This window comes from Eptatretus burgeri, chromosome 3 (genome assembly GCF_056783735.1).
Source record: "Eptatretus burgeri isolate ZD-2024b chromosome 3, Ebu_testis_v1, whole genome shotgun sequence".
NCBI lineage: Eukaryota > Metazoa > Chordata > Myxini > Myxiniformes > Myxinidae > Eptatretus > Eptatretus burgeri.
This window is the reverse complement of record NC_140963.1, coordinates 81,874,001-81,887,350: the sequence shown is the minus strand read 5'-3', so window position 1 is coordinate 81,887,350 and position 13,350 is coordinate 81,874,001. Positions and strand designations below refer to the sequence as shown.

The 13,350-nt window shown below is 43.5% G+C and overlaps 1 pseudogene; it reads right to left on the bottom strand.

Moving 5' to 3' along the window:
• Positions 1 to 3,730: 3,730 nt before the first annotated feature.
• The window catches only part of LOC147030306 (uncharacterized), a 35,642-nt pseudogene continuing 26,022 nt past the window's right edge, over positions 3,731 to 13,350 (bottom strand).

Sequence of the window (13,350 nt, the reverse complement as noted above, 5' to 3'; positions counted from 1 at the left end):
TATTGTGTGCTTCCATCCTGCTCCAAATCTCACACTGATTACACTGTGTGCTTCCCTTGCATTTCGAATCACACACCCATCGCACCCATCCCTTCGTGATCCGAATCGCACACCCATCGTTCCCTGTGCTTCCCTCTCACTCTGAATCACACACCCATCACACCATGCTCTCTCTTCCTGCACAGAATATCACACCGTACACTTCCCTCGTGATCCGAATTGCACACGCATCGTACCCTGCACTTCCCTCCTGCTCCATTGGCGGAAACACGGCTCTTTTCTCAATGAATCCATAATATATTTCATGAGAAAGCCACCACACCAAGCCTGGTGTGTCACTTAATAGGTAATTTTGTCACGCCATGCGCTGGTTGCTCTTGTGTAAGAGTAGAACCGCAGGTGAGTACTTAAAAAAAAATTGGAAGTAAACATTTTTTCCTCATATAGAAGAAAAACATTTAGTTTAAGGAAACCATGTTACATCCCCCTGCATATGTCATAACCCGTGGTTGAGTTCTGTACACGTGTTGGGCTGTGGTTAAGATGTCTGCAATTGGACATCTTCTCCAAACCAGATCAAAAAAATTTGAAAATTGGCATGTGTCATAAACTCTCAATGGGGTGTGCAGTGATAATGATGACATCATCGGTGAAGTGGTATTCCAGCCATTATTGGCTGAATCAAAATCCTTATCCGAAAAATCTGAAACTTCATACGTCTGATCTACAACCCGATGTGAGTGAAGAATTAAACTTCGGACGTCATCGGTCACGTGGTCTGGTGGCCAATTTGGATTGACAAGAAATGTAAAAAAAATCTTCTTCTCCAGAACTGCTCAGCAGATCGATGTGAAATTTCATCTCTATGATCGACGAGCCATGGGGAATATACAGTTTGAATGTTTTTCATATTAACCTTAATTGACACAATTTAGCCTTCATGTGCACAAATGTGGTCGTTAAATATCCCAATAATTAATCAATAATCAATAAAGCTATGGATAACGAATGGCAATGTATGTGACATAATAGGGTGCATGGATGATACGGGTATATGGGCCGTAATAGCAGTGGGCCATCATCGTAGCGTGTTCAGTTAACGATGGTATTTTTTTGTTCAGAATTAGTGCACGAGGCAAGACTATGAGCTCTACTGACTGCCGTTCTCGTTAAAAAATGTTTTTTCTTGACTTGTTTAACTATTTTTCCTGATCTGGATGCCAATGATGTCATCATTTACTAAATTAATTCGAATGGCATTTAAATGGGGAATCCCCAAACCCCCACCACCCCCCCTAACGATATATCTCATCTAAGTCCCCTCCCTTCATATCCGGAGGAATATTTCCATCCCTTCTGTCCCCACTCAGACATTCCGTTATGCTGTTGTCCTTCACTTTTGGAGTCATCTATTTATTTAGTACGCCAACATGGAAGAATTATTCGATACCTCCCTCTCCTTTCTCTGCTCCTTCCCTTCTATCCTATTCTACCCACATACTCCCATATCCTCCCAATCTTCCTTCCCTTCTCTCCAAAACTCCACTCATCTCCTTTCCTTCTCCTACCATCCTACATTCTTTTCTTGTCCTCAATTTACTCCCTTCCAAAACGTACACAATCAAGGGATACCCCCATTCCTATCCTCTTCCCTTCTGTTTCTTTTCTCAATGTCGGCCTTTCCATTTTCTTCCCTCGCCACCCCTCTCCACCCTGTATTCATAGGGTTTGAAACTTGCCCCTTCACAAGATTCCTACATCCCATGAGCCACACTCCCAGCCCGTCAATGTCTCTTGCACCTTTTTAAAATGAAACTTTTCTACCACAGCACCGACAATGGAACGACTTCCCATTCCTAAACATCTGAATCCCCTACTGTCTAATCAAACAGAAGACCCAATATTGCATTAGAGTCATCAGCAGGAACCTTGATAGGATTCGGGTTTCAGCTGTTACTCCTCTACCCTCAAATCCCATCCAGGTGCAGCCAATGAAGGCAAGGATTCGTCTCCACAGGGGGGTGTATTTGCTCCTCTTGACACACACCCTCTTCACACACATCCATTGAATCCTCATAATCCCTAAACAAATTTTCACATCTCATTACACAACACTCATTGCTCCATCCAGTCCTCAACCGTTGGGACCAATGAGGAAGAAAAGAGGAAGGCATCACGTGAATCTATTTTCAGCCAATTCACGAAAGAAAAATCCCAATCATCAATTTAAATCAAAGGAAAATTCCACAGCCGAGCGCGCCACACCCACCTCGACTGTGGGTGCTATATGAGCACAACTCGCCGTGCGCCCCACACAGTCCTCTGTGCATGCCTGGCGGCTTACCATGAAAACTCTACGGGGCCACCACTTGGTCACTCCCTGCACATCTTCTTGCCCCCACCTCTCCGCCAATTTTGTCGGGGCTGGCCCATGCGAATTTGCCTGACTGATCCCTCTTACTTTCAGTTGTGCTCCAGGAGGATCCGTCTCCTTCCGAAAATTACCAAACTGCCCCGATCTTGTCTAAAAAGTATACCAGGCGATAAAATGCACTCAAATAGCGACGCTTCCTTTTAAACCATCAGGTTCTCCATGAAACCTGGCAGGAGAGTTTAACCAACAATTTCACTAACCTGCAAGGGATTGCATGCATGCTCCCACATGCGGCACCCCATGCTCCCCTTCCAACTCACCCCAAGCCGGACTCGTATTCCCTGGGGAAGCGGTTCCAATTCTAAACCTTCAGTCTCTGATAACTTCCCCGGACACATTCCTCCTTCCTTCCCCATACACATTCCTGCACTTGCCTCAACCTCCTCTCCTCCGACACACTTTATTTCCTCTACTGCCACTACACATAACTAAAACTCCACCTCCTGTTCCAATGTCATTCCATTTTCATTTGCCCCCTTTTTATATCTATCCTCCTGCTTGGGCTTAATCTCCACTCTGTCGCTGCACTTTAATCTCAATGACTCTCTATATCCTGTGCTACCTCTGTGTCTGTTTCTTTTATCCGGAGTGGCTCTGTCTCTTTTACCCTTCTACTCTTAACTGTTCCCTCTTTCACTGCTACTCCCCTCGCAATACCTCTCAGTCCCTCCACCACCCTGGTCTGACCGTGACTGGGTGCTATTTTGTGCTGTATGTCCTGCACGCACACCACGTTCTCTGCCATTTGCCACTGCTCCCCACGAACGGTCACCAGCTCGACTCCCATTTGGTCCTGCTTGTCACCATGAGCCTTTACGATTTCCCAGATGAATCCAGCCTTCCTCCATTCATCAGCCATAAGCTGCATCAGTGGGCCATTCCCACACTGCTGTGATGAAGTCACTCTGCTGTTCCTTATTGCTTGTTCAATTGGGGGCATCGTGTTAGCTTGTGGGGTATCAGAAAGCGGTATCAGAATTGGGAAAGTGGTCGGGGTGACTCCACGACACTCCCCAGAAGTCCCGCCTCAATGGTCTGTACGCTTCGCAATATTGCTTCGAGACACGACAACTTGCACCTTGGGTTCAATCTCACACCCAGGACACCAACCACTCAGGACCGGTTGCCCAGTTTGAATCCATTGAGTCACTCCGTGACCATCTCAGCCCCCACCACAGAGACTTCTGGTCAGGTCACATGCCCAATGTTGCGTTACCATGCCAATTGAAATATCTGTGCTGGGTGAGTGACGTGCCATGGCAATCATGGGACAGACTTTACCTTTTGACTGAGCAACTAATGAGCCACGTGATGCCAGAACTTCAGCACAAGACCACGGCCATCTCTATCCCAATCAGATTTCCCAGAGCTGCCATGTGAAACTGTCGCAAGCAAGCAGGATGAACCAAAGACCAAGTCAGATTCAACAAGTGTATTGTGGTGTGTGTAAAAGCACATAGTTTACGTAAGTACAAGTTCCCCGTAATTAGCCCCTTTCGATAGGTGCCCATGAACAGTCCAAGCGAACAAACGCGAGCCTTAATTAAACTATGCATTAAGGCCTCAGACACACATGACAAAGGACTCAGCTTGCCACAGGACAGACAAACAGATGCCGCGAGGCCAAAACCCGAGTGTGGTTGATTGACAGGACTGTCCAGCTCTGAAAGCTGCAAGGAGGGGGGTGGAAACACAGCGCTGTCAGAGCAGGCGTGACGCCGGCGAAGCAAGGCGTGGCAGGTCGGGTGGAGGCGGGGCATTGTCCGGCAGCTTTACAGATTTGCACACCCTACCGCTTTAATTGGTCTCAGCTTCTGCTTTGTGGGTCCAATGCCATGCCCCCTTTATCACCTCAGGCCTGCATATTATTGGTGACACACCGCACCCCTCCAATCTCGCTCACCAATGAGGGACAGCCCAGTACTGGGGGTGGGGCAAGCCCTGCATGACCCCTGACCTGGCAGAATTGATGACCCAGTAAGGCCTGGATGATTAGGGCCCTGTTTCCCACCTAAACTAAGGGCTGGTGGCCGAGCTGAACACTCATAAAGTACATCTAGTGTAAAGAACAAAGGTAAGGACATGAAATCCAGGTCAAGTGGGATTTAGTTGGGTTTTGTTAGACACACACTGGGATGGGTCTGACATTTCAAGCTGCCGAATTAGTGACACATTTAAAATGGCATTTAATTACTTCATGCTTCTTCTAACAATAATAATAATAATAACAATAATAATACTTGTTTATTCATATCAAAACACTAAACAAGGCAGTCCGAAGACTGATATTTGTATCGTTTATATTGTAAGGTATACGAAAATTCATATGTTGACTTTTTATTCCGTTGTGTTCTACAGTGGGGAAGATCCAAATTGAAAGGTTTAGTTGGAGGTAGGAACGAAATTGAGATTTATGGATCGGATACAGCATTTCAAAATGACGCTCCAATTTGAGGAGAGTTGTTCCAAACTGTGTGAGGAGTTTGTGTCTGTGCTCTAATAAAGGGGGCGATGTCAAGAGACACAATATTTTGTTTGTAAGAGCTGCTATTATAGTCTGTTATATAACGGATTGCACGCTTCTGCACTTGTTCAGTCTTGCACTCTGAGCCTGGAGCTGGAACCCAACAGAGGAGAAACAAACTCAAGTAAGGGGACATTTTGTAGATAGTCACCAGGTCACAAACAAGGACGACATTAGTCTTCAAACCGCACAGGATGTGCAGCCGTTAGGAAGCATGTGTAACTCTCTGCAAAACTTGACTATTCCATCTCAGGTCAACTTCGTTGGTGATGCCTGGAAGGGTAAGCAAGTCCACTCTTTGAAATAACAATCTCCACCCCTTCCCCCTGTAATAACAATCTCCACCCCTTCCCCCTGTAATAACAATCTCCACCCCTTCCCCCTGTAATAACAATCTCCACCCCTTCCCCCTGTAATAACAATCTCCACCCCTTCCCCTGTAATAACAATCTCCACCCCTTCCCCCTGTAATAACAATCTCTACCCCTTCCCCCTGAAATAACCACCTCCACATTTTCCCCCAGTGTGCCACCTCGGCCTTTTCCCCCGGTATACGAACTCCATCTCTTTCCCAGTATGCCACCTCCACATCTTCCCCCGGTGTGCCACCTCCACCTTTTCCCCCAGTGTGCCACCTGCACCTCATCCCCCAGTGTGCCACCTCCACCTCTTTCCCTGGTAAGCCACTTCCACCTCTTTCCCTGGTAAGCCACCTCTACCCTCTTCCCTCTGCTCTTCTTTCTGACTGAATCTCCAACTGCATCCCTGGCAACAACGATCAATTAATATGGATTGAAGTGGGTGATACAGTTTCTACAGAAAATAAAGATGCAGATTCTTGCGCTGATGCCGGTTTCCACTCACTCGCTGGACGTGGGTTTAAGTTATGCATCCAAAGACCCTTGTATACATTATACACAAAGTCTCTTGGATATGACCACCTTCTTTCCCCCCTTCACCCACCCTCGCCCAATTCTACCTGTGGGATGGTCTCGCTCATTTGATTCTCACCGTCAAAGCAAATTCAACCCCACTGGCTGATCGGCTCTTGCCCGGGCTATCTATCAGCAGGTGCCAGACCGACAAGTAGGAAACGGCCGACCAGGATCACCTCTTCGAGTGACAAATATCATCGGTTTGACTGCGTGGGCAGAGCATGGAGTGGGGCCGAGTCATGCACTTCCCTTGCCATGCCACATTTCAGCACGGCTATCACGGGATAATTATACAGCAACGGGCCACTCGGTCCGTCCGATCCCCGTCGGATATTTGGTGCCACTAATCGGCTGTACGACGTTTCTCTCTTAACCCCGGCCTTAACCCTAACTCCTTCACCATCGGTCCGTAAGTTACGTCTGTGTAGTGGAAACGTGGGCCCGTCATGGTCCGTGTGACTTCTTTTTTTTTTTCTTCTTTCGACAGGTTGTCTGATTTATGGACTTTATTAAAGCATAAGGGGGCATGGCGTCGTTTCACCTGGTACTGCTGGAACACGACTGGGGTTAAACGCAATAAATGAAGCCGTCGTGAGAGCATCGGTGCGAATCGATGTAACCCCCACCCTCTCGCAACCTCTCCAATTAAATTAAATATATATGCTGAGAAGGCAATGGCAAACTACCCAGGAAACCCTTGCCAAGAAACTGCCTAACACCGAAGCTCTGTAAATAGCGTTCAGGTTGAAATATACATGCATATATGGAAGAGGTGCTTTGTTATGGGCTGATTACACAATCCTCATCCACCTTCGGTGGTGGTGGTAATTCTGCTTTCATATGCCATCTCCAGTTTGTTTCTATCATGTGTACATCAAAAGTTTAAAGTTAAACGAGGACTTTATGGACACCCTGTAAATTGTGCCGCATGGTGGTGGGGGGGAATCCATAGCTTGATTGTATTGAGAATAGCTTGGTTCATGTGACCGTGTACGTTAGATTTACTCTTGTATAGCTATTTGTCTCGAGGTAAGTCGAATTGTGGAACATGTGCCGAGGAGGTGGTGAGTGTTAACTTCAAGACAACATGGAGTAAGGTTGTAGTCCATAAAAACTTCTTTAAAAGGTGAGGTCAGGTGGATGATTTGGGTATTTCACAAAAGCACTAAAACAGCACGATGAAATGTGCTTTACAGGGCATTATGGACACTTAGAGGGCACCGCAAGTAGGCAAAGCCGCCCCGTAACAGCCAAGAAAGGGGCCACAGGATAAACGGCCTTGTATGCTGTGAAGTCCTGCATGTGGGGTGGAACAGACACTGGAAAATTCCGCTCACATCCAGTGGGGTAACCAATATGGACCTGATGTGGGCAGTCCGAACAGTATGTGGAGGTCCTTATCAAACTAAGTCCCAAAATCACAACAAAGGAGAAAGACCAAAAGAGTTTAGAAATACCCATTACAGCCTATAGGGGCACCACCAAGGGCCATCTGTAGATCACGGCTCCACTGTCCTGCCGGGGGAGGGGGGAGGGTGGTTCTCAGAGCATACGCAAATTCTCCCAGGCTCTGTAAATTGGACACACCATACTTGGCACCCCGTCTGGCCAACAGCGAAACTGACCTAAGCTGAAGGGCAACAAACCAATGAAGAGTCGAATGGGACAACAAGCTATCGAAAAGGGAACGAAAGAAGAACCATGGAAAAGTAAAAATCTGGATGTGCATGCAAGCTTTTATGCGTTTCCATGATGCCCCGTCCCATGACGTAGCCCCGCCATATCTGTCCCGCACCAATTGGCAGTTCACCCATGAATCAAGGGGAACCCCTCCCTTGAGCCTCCCAACTCACTCGCAAAAGGTTGGGGCTGAGCCTTTGCACCAAAACCTGTGCCTTTCCGGCGTTGCAAGGCCGGATCACACTCTAAAAGGATATTTATGACTGATTACAAAGGGAAGAACATTAACAGGGGATTTAAGGGAAAAGCAGTTTTAGACATAAACATGAGGAAGGGAAGATGACACCTTGTCATACAAATATTCACGCATAATCTGACATCAGATAGTGTGTATATGTGTGTATTTTTATATATATATATATATATATATATATATATATATATATATATATATATATATATATATATATATATATATACATACACTATATATATATATCCTGCATATACTCGTGGGGTATGCTCAAACATTGTAAGCAAGAAAGAACAGTGCTTCCCCATTGTCTCAGGTCACTCGCCTGTATTAATTTTTTCGTTTTTTTCATTTATTTATGTTTTAATTTACAGATACTTTCTGACGGTTCTGTGATTTTCCTGGTGTATGGGCTTCGATAAATCAGCACGTGAAATTTCAGCTTTCTACGTCACCCAAAAGGTACTAAACATTAATATCAGTCAGTCAGTCAGTGGTTAGAAAAAGCTTTATATATTCGATATAATATATGCATATACCATGTAGTATGTAGTATATATATATATATATATATATATATATATATATATATATATATATATATATATATATATATATATATATATATATATATATATATATATATATATATATATATATATATATATATATATATATGCCTGGTGTTGGCTTAGTGGTTAGGGTGGTGGCTTAGGATCCCAGGGTCCTGAGTTCAAGCCCCGTTGACTGCTGAATTAACACCAGGAGGTTGACTCAGCCTGTCATCCTTCCGAGGTCAGCGAAATGAGTACGAGTATACTGGGCCGGTGTATACCCCAGTTAAAATAGGTGTACCTTATCCCTGTGTCGTAAGAGGCGACCAGGGTTGCGTCAGGAAGGGCATCCGGCATAAAACATGTGCCAAATCACTATGCGGATCATACGGATGATCCGCTGTGGCGACCCCTAACGGGAACAGCCGAAAGAAGAAGAAGAAGATATATACATATATATTATATGTATATGTATATATATGTATATGTATATGTATATGTATATATATGTATATGTATATGTATATATATATATATATATATATATATATATATATATATATTTATAGATATATACACAGGGTGCCCTAAAAAAATGACATCATTTCGTAGTCCAATAACAAAGCTAATTCTCGCTAAAATTTTAACAAAATGTGGAAAAACTAACTAAATTGAATGTTGAATTATTATCTCAATGAGAATCTACCAGGAAGATGGATTGGCCATGCCAGTGATAATGACAATGTGCTGTTGAAATGGCCACCACGTTCACCTGACTTGACACCTTGTGGTTTTTTTCTATGGGGCTATGTGAAAGGACTGGTCTATATCCCCCCTCTTCCTACAAGCCTCGAGGAACTTAAGCAGAGAATCACTGAGGCGTTGGAGAATGTTACGCAAGACATGCTACAGCGTGTTTGGCAAGAGCTGGACCACCGACTTGACGTGTGTCGTGTCACAGTCGGTGCGCATATTGAACATTTGTGAAGTTTTGAGAAAACGGTTATAAAATCTACATCCCTCTGAATCTCTTGTTCGAATTTTGATAAATAAATCTTTCATTGTTCAACATGAAGCCTATTTACTTTCGTTTGGCTCGGACATGTAGTTACTTCGATATTCAAGTTTCAAATGATGTCATTTTTTTCGTGACATCCTGTATATATAATTATATATATATATATATATATATATATATATATATATATATATATATATATATATATACATACTGTATAAATAGCCTGGTGTTGGTGCAGTGGTTAGGGCAGCGGCTTGGGAGCCAAAAGGTCCTGAGTTAAAGCCCCGTTGGGCCACTGAATTAATACACCAGGGGGTTGACTCAGCCTGTCATCCTTCCGAGGTCGGCGAAATGAGTACCGGTGTACTGGGCCGGTGTATACCCCAGTTAAAATATATGTACCATATCCCTGTGTTGTAAGAGGCGACCAGGGTTGCGTCAGGAAGGGCATCCGGCGTAAAACATGTGCCAAATCACTATGCGGATCATACAGATGATCCGCTGTGGCGACCCCGAATGGGAGCAGCCGAAAGAAGAAGAAGATATATATATATATATATATATATATATATATATATATATATATATATATATATATATATATATATATATATATATATGGCAGTCTTTCTGTCTGTTTGTCTCTTTGTTTGTAACCAATAAGCTCCTAGACCAGTGAACCGATCTTGATGAAACTTTACACACATATAGACCTAACATTCAGCTCCAGGATGCACTTAGTGGCTTTCCATAAAAATGAAAAAAATATTTATATATAAAAAAAAAATTCCATGAAAAAAAAAAAGGCTTTCGAATCGTGCGCCGGCGTATTACTCGTAACAAAAGGCTTCATGGTTAAAAACGCTAGGGTTTTTTGAAATACAAAATGTTCGTATTCATTGACTTTTTAAACATACATAACACATTCTCCTCCTGTTATAACAGCTAAGAAACCCGAAACATTATGCCACTGCGAAAGCGAACAAATTAAAATTCTCATACTGCACGCGCACGGCAACAGCGACAGAGGCGTTCAGAGGTATGCCGTTTCATTATACACGTCTCCCAATTCTTACTTCAAGAACAGTTATAATTTTGACGTTATCAGGATAACAGACGTAAATAAATCAAATACGCTGGGCCAGGCTGGGTTATGCCCGACGTTTTAATTAAGTCACAAATGATGACATGAAACCAGCCTCACATTGTTGAGGCATTATGGTTTTTTTTATCTGATGCGGCAATAAATCTTAACATTTTTGAACTCGAGTCTTCTGCATATAAAACATGGCGGGGAAAATATAATATTATTGTGGTGATGAAAAAAATATAATAATGGTGGCAGCCTCTACAATTTCACAATTAACTCTGACATATACTCCTTCAGATCCACCTTCATCAACATGATTCCCGTGCGGAGCACGGCTATCCCTGCGAGTACATATATATATATATATGTATATATATATATATATATATATATATATATATATATATATATATATATATATATATATATACATACACACACACACAAACACATACACATACACATACACACACACACACACACACACACACACACACACACACACACACACACACACACACTCTTGGGGTATGCTTGCATGCTGCAAGGAACTACTCAGTTGCAAACTACTTGCAGACATACAGTTCGTGGAGAAGAAAATGGAAACACCAATGTAAAGTTACTTAATAGGGCATTGGGCCACGATGTTCGGCCTGTATGCGCTGTGACATGGAATACATCAGCGTCTGGAATTCTGCAGAAGGGATGAAGCACCATTTTTCCACGAGAATGTCAATCAACTCACACCTGCATGGTGGAGTTGGAAAACGCTGTCTCAGGCATCATTCCAGAATATCCCACAAAAGCTTGATTGTGCTCAGATGTGGTGACTGAGAAGACCATGACAGATGGATACCATCAGGTCATACTCATCAAACCATTGAGCGACCACATGTGCTCTGTGGATGGGGGCATTGTCATCCTGGAAGACACCCCTCCTGGCAGGAAAGAAATGCTGCAACATCGGGTGCAGATGATCACTCAGTACCATAAAGTGATGATTGGCAATGATCTTCCTTTCTAAGATAATGACTGCACCCAAATTATGCAGGAAAATGCACTCCACAACATTACAGAACCACCAGAACCCTTCACTGTTGGAACCAAGCATTCTGGGTTGTAGAGTTATTTAGGTTAGTGCCACACATGCACTCATCCATTTTTTCGAGAACATGGTGAAGGATGATTCATCTGACCATAAACACATTTCTCAACTGCTTCGTAGTCCATTGTCGATGCTGTTTGCACTACTCAACTCGCAAACGTGTATTACCAGGTGTGATGGGCAGTTTGTGCACTGCAACCCGACTTGTGGTATCCTGCTCTGTGGAGTTATTGGCAGACCGTTTTTGATGAAACTGGCTGCTGGTGCCCCACTTTGACATGTACAGTCAATTGATCTGCAATTGCTTGTCTGCTTTGCTTTGCACTTCAAATTAATGCATGGATATCATGATCCTGGAGTATGTGCTTCCGCCCACTGTTGCCCTTTGCTGATGATGTCATTCCCTCGAAGCCGACATCACCTTAGACACAGTTGCTCATGAAACATCAGCAAGTTGAGCGGTCTTTGTCACTGAAACTCCTGACAAACGCACCCCAACAGTCACTCCTCTTTAAAAGTCAATGGGGTCTCCTCTTGCAGCCATGATAGCCACAATTGTAAGCAACCAGGCCTGTGCAGCATTTTTATGCATGACTCCGATCATGCTGGGATATTATTTGCTTAATTAACACATGGGGCACACCTGTGTGGAAGCTGTTGTTTTCAATATACGTGGTGTTCCTCATTTACCCAGGTGTTCCCATTTTTTTTTGTCCACTCCATGTCGTTAATATAAGCTTTATAGATGGGAGGTTTGTGTAAGAGCTTTATATACATGATGAAATGGATTGTGGTTAGGGATGCTTGAGTGGTAGAAAGGCAAAGGGGTCAAAATTTATTTGATGGCTTAAAAAAAAAAGAATTGACACTAATAAAAGGCAATGTGTGTGCTTGCATACGTGCGTGTAAGTAACAAACAGGTAAACACTTGAAAATATTGATAAGATTTTAAGGTTTTCAATGCACAACATGTGCTCGAACCCAGACGTAGTTTTTATTTTATTTATCCTGGGCAGCGCTGGGTACCCCCACCCAAGCTGGATCACCCGATCAAGATCATCGGGTTATTTTATTTAGACTTTCGTAAACCATCAGGAATATTGATGTTTAAAGCTGCAGCAAAAATTAACCTGAGAGTGCACCATGGCGATGATGGACCAAATGGCCTCATTTCCTTGTTTTAGGTCATTTTCTTGATTTTGAGATTTACAACATACATACAGAAAATTACCTAACAGTGAGGAGGGGGAGGTTGCGGCCATGACCTGACCCTGGGTACCCCCAGAATGTATGCAAAATTTAGTGGAGATTGTCCCAGCGTTTGTTTTTTTTCCTCTGAGTTTTGGATGTACACACACAAACATGTGGAGAATTGCCTTGTGGGAGTGGGGGGAGATCTGAATCTGTGTACGTCCAGCAGGTATGCAAAATTTGGTGGAGGTTGTTCGAGCCATTTTTGTTGTTGTTCGATGATTTTCAGACCTACACAAACATACAGACATCGAATTTCCATGTGATTGGGGAGGGGAGGAAGCTTATAAACTATGCTCAGATTATGAAGTACCAACACCCAAAATAGGGGGGCTCTCGGTGCTACAATTCAGCGGTGAAAGAATGCACAAACACTTGAAAATATTATATCTATTTATGTATGTATGTGTGTGTGTGTGTGTGTGTGTGTGTGTGTGTGTGTGTGTGTGTGTGTGTGTGTGTGTGTGTGTGTGTGTGTGTGTGTGTGTGTGTGTGTGTGTGTG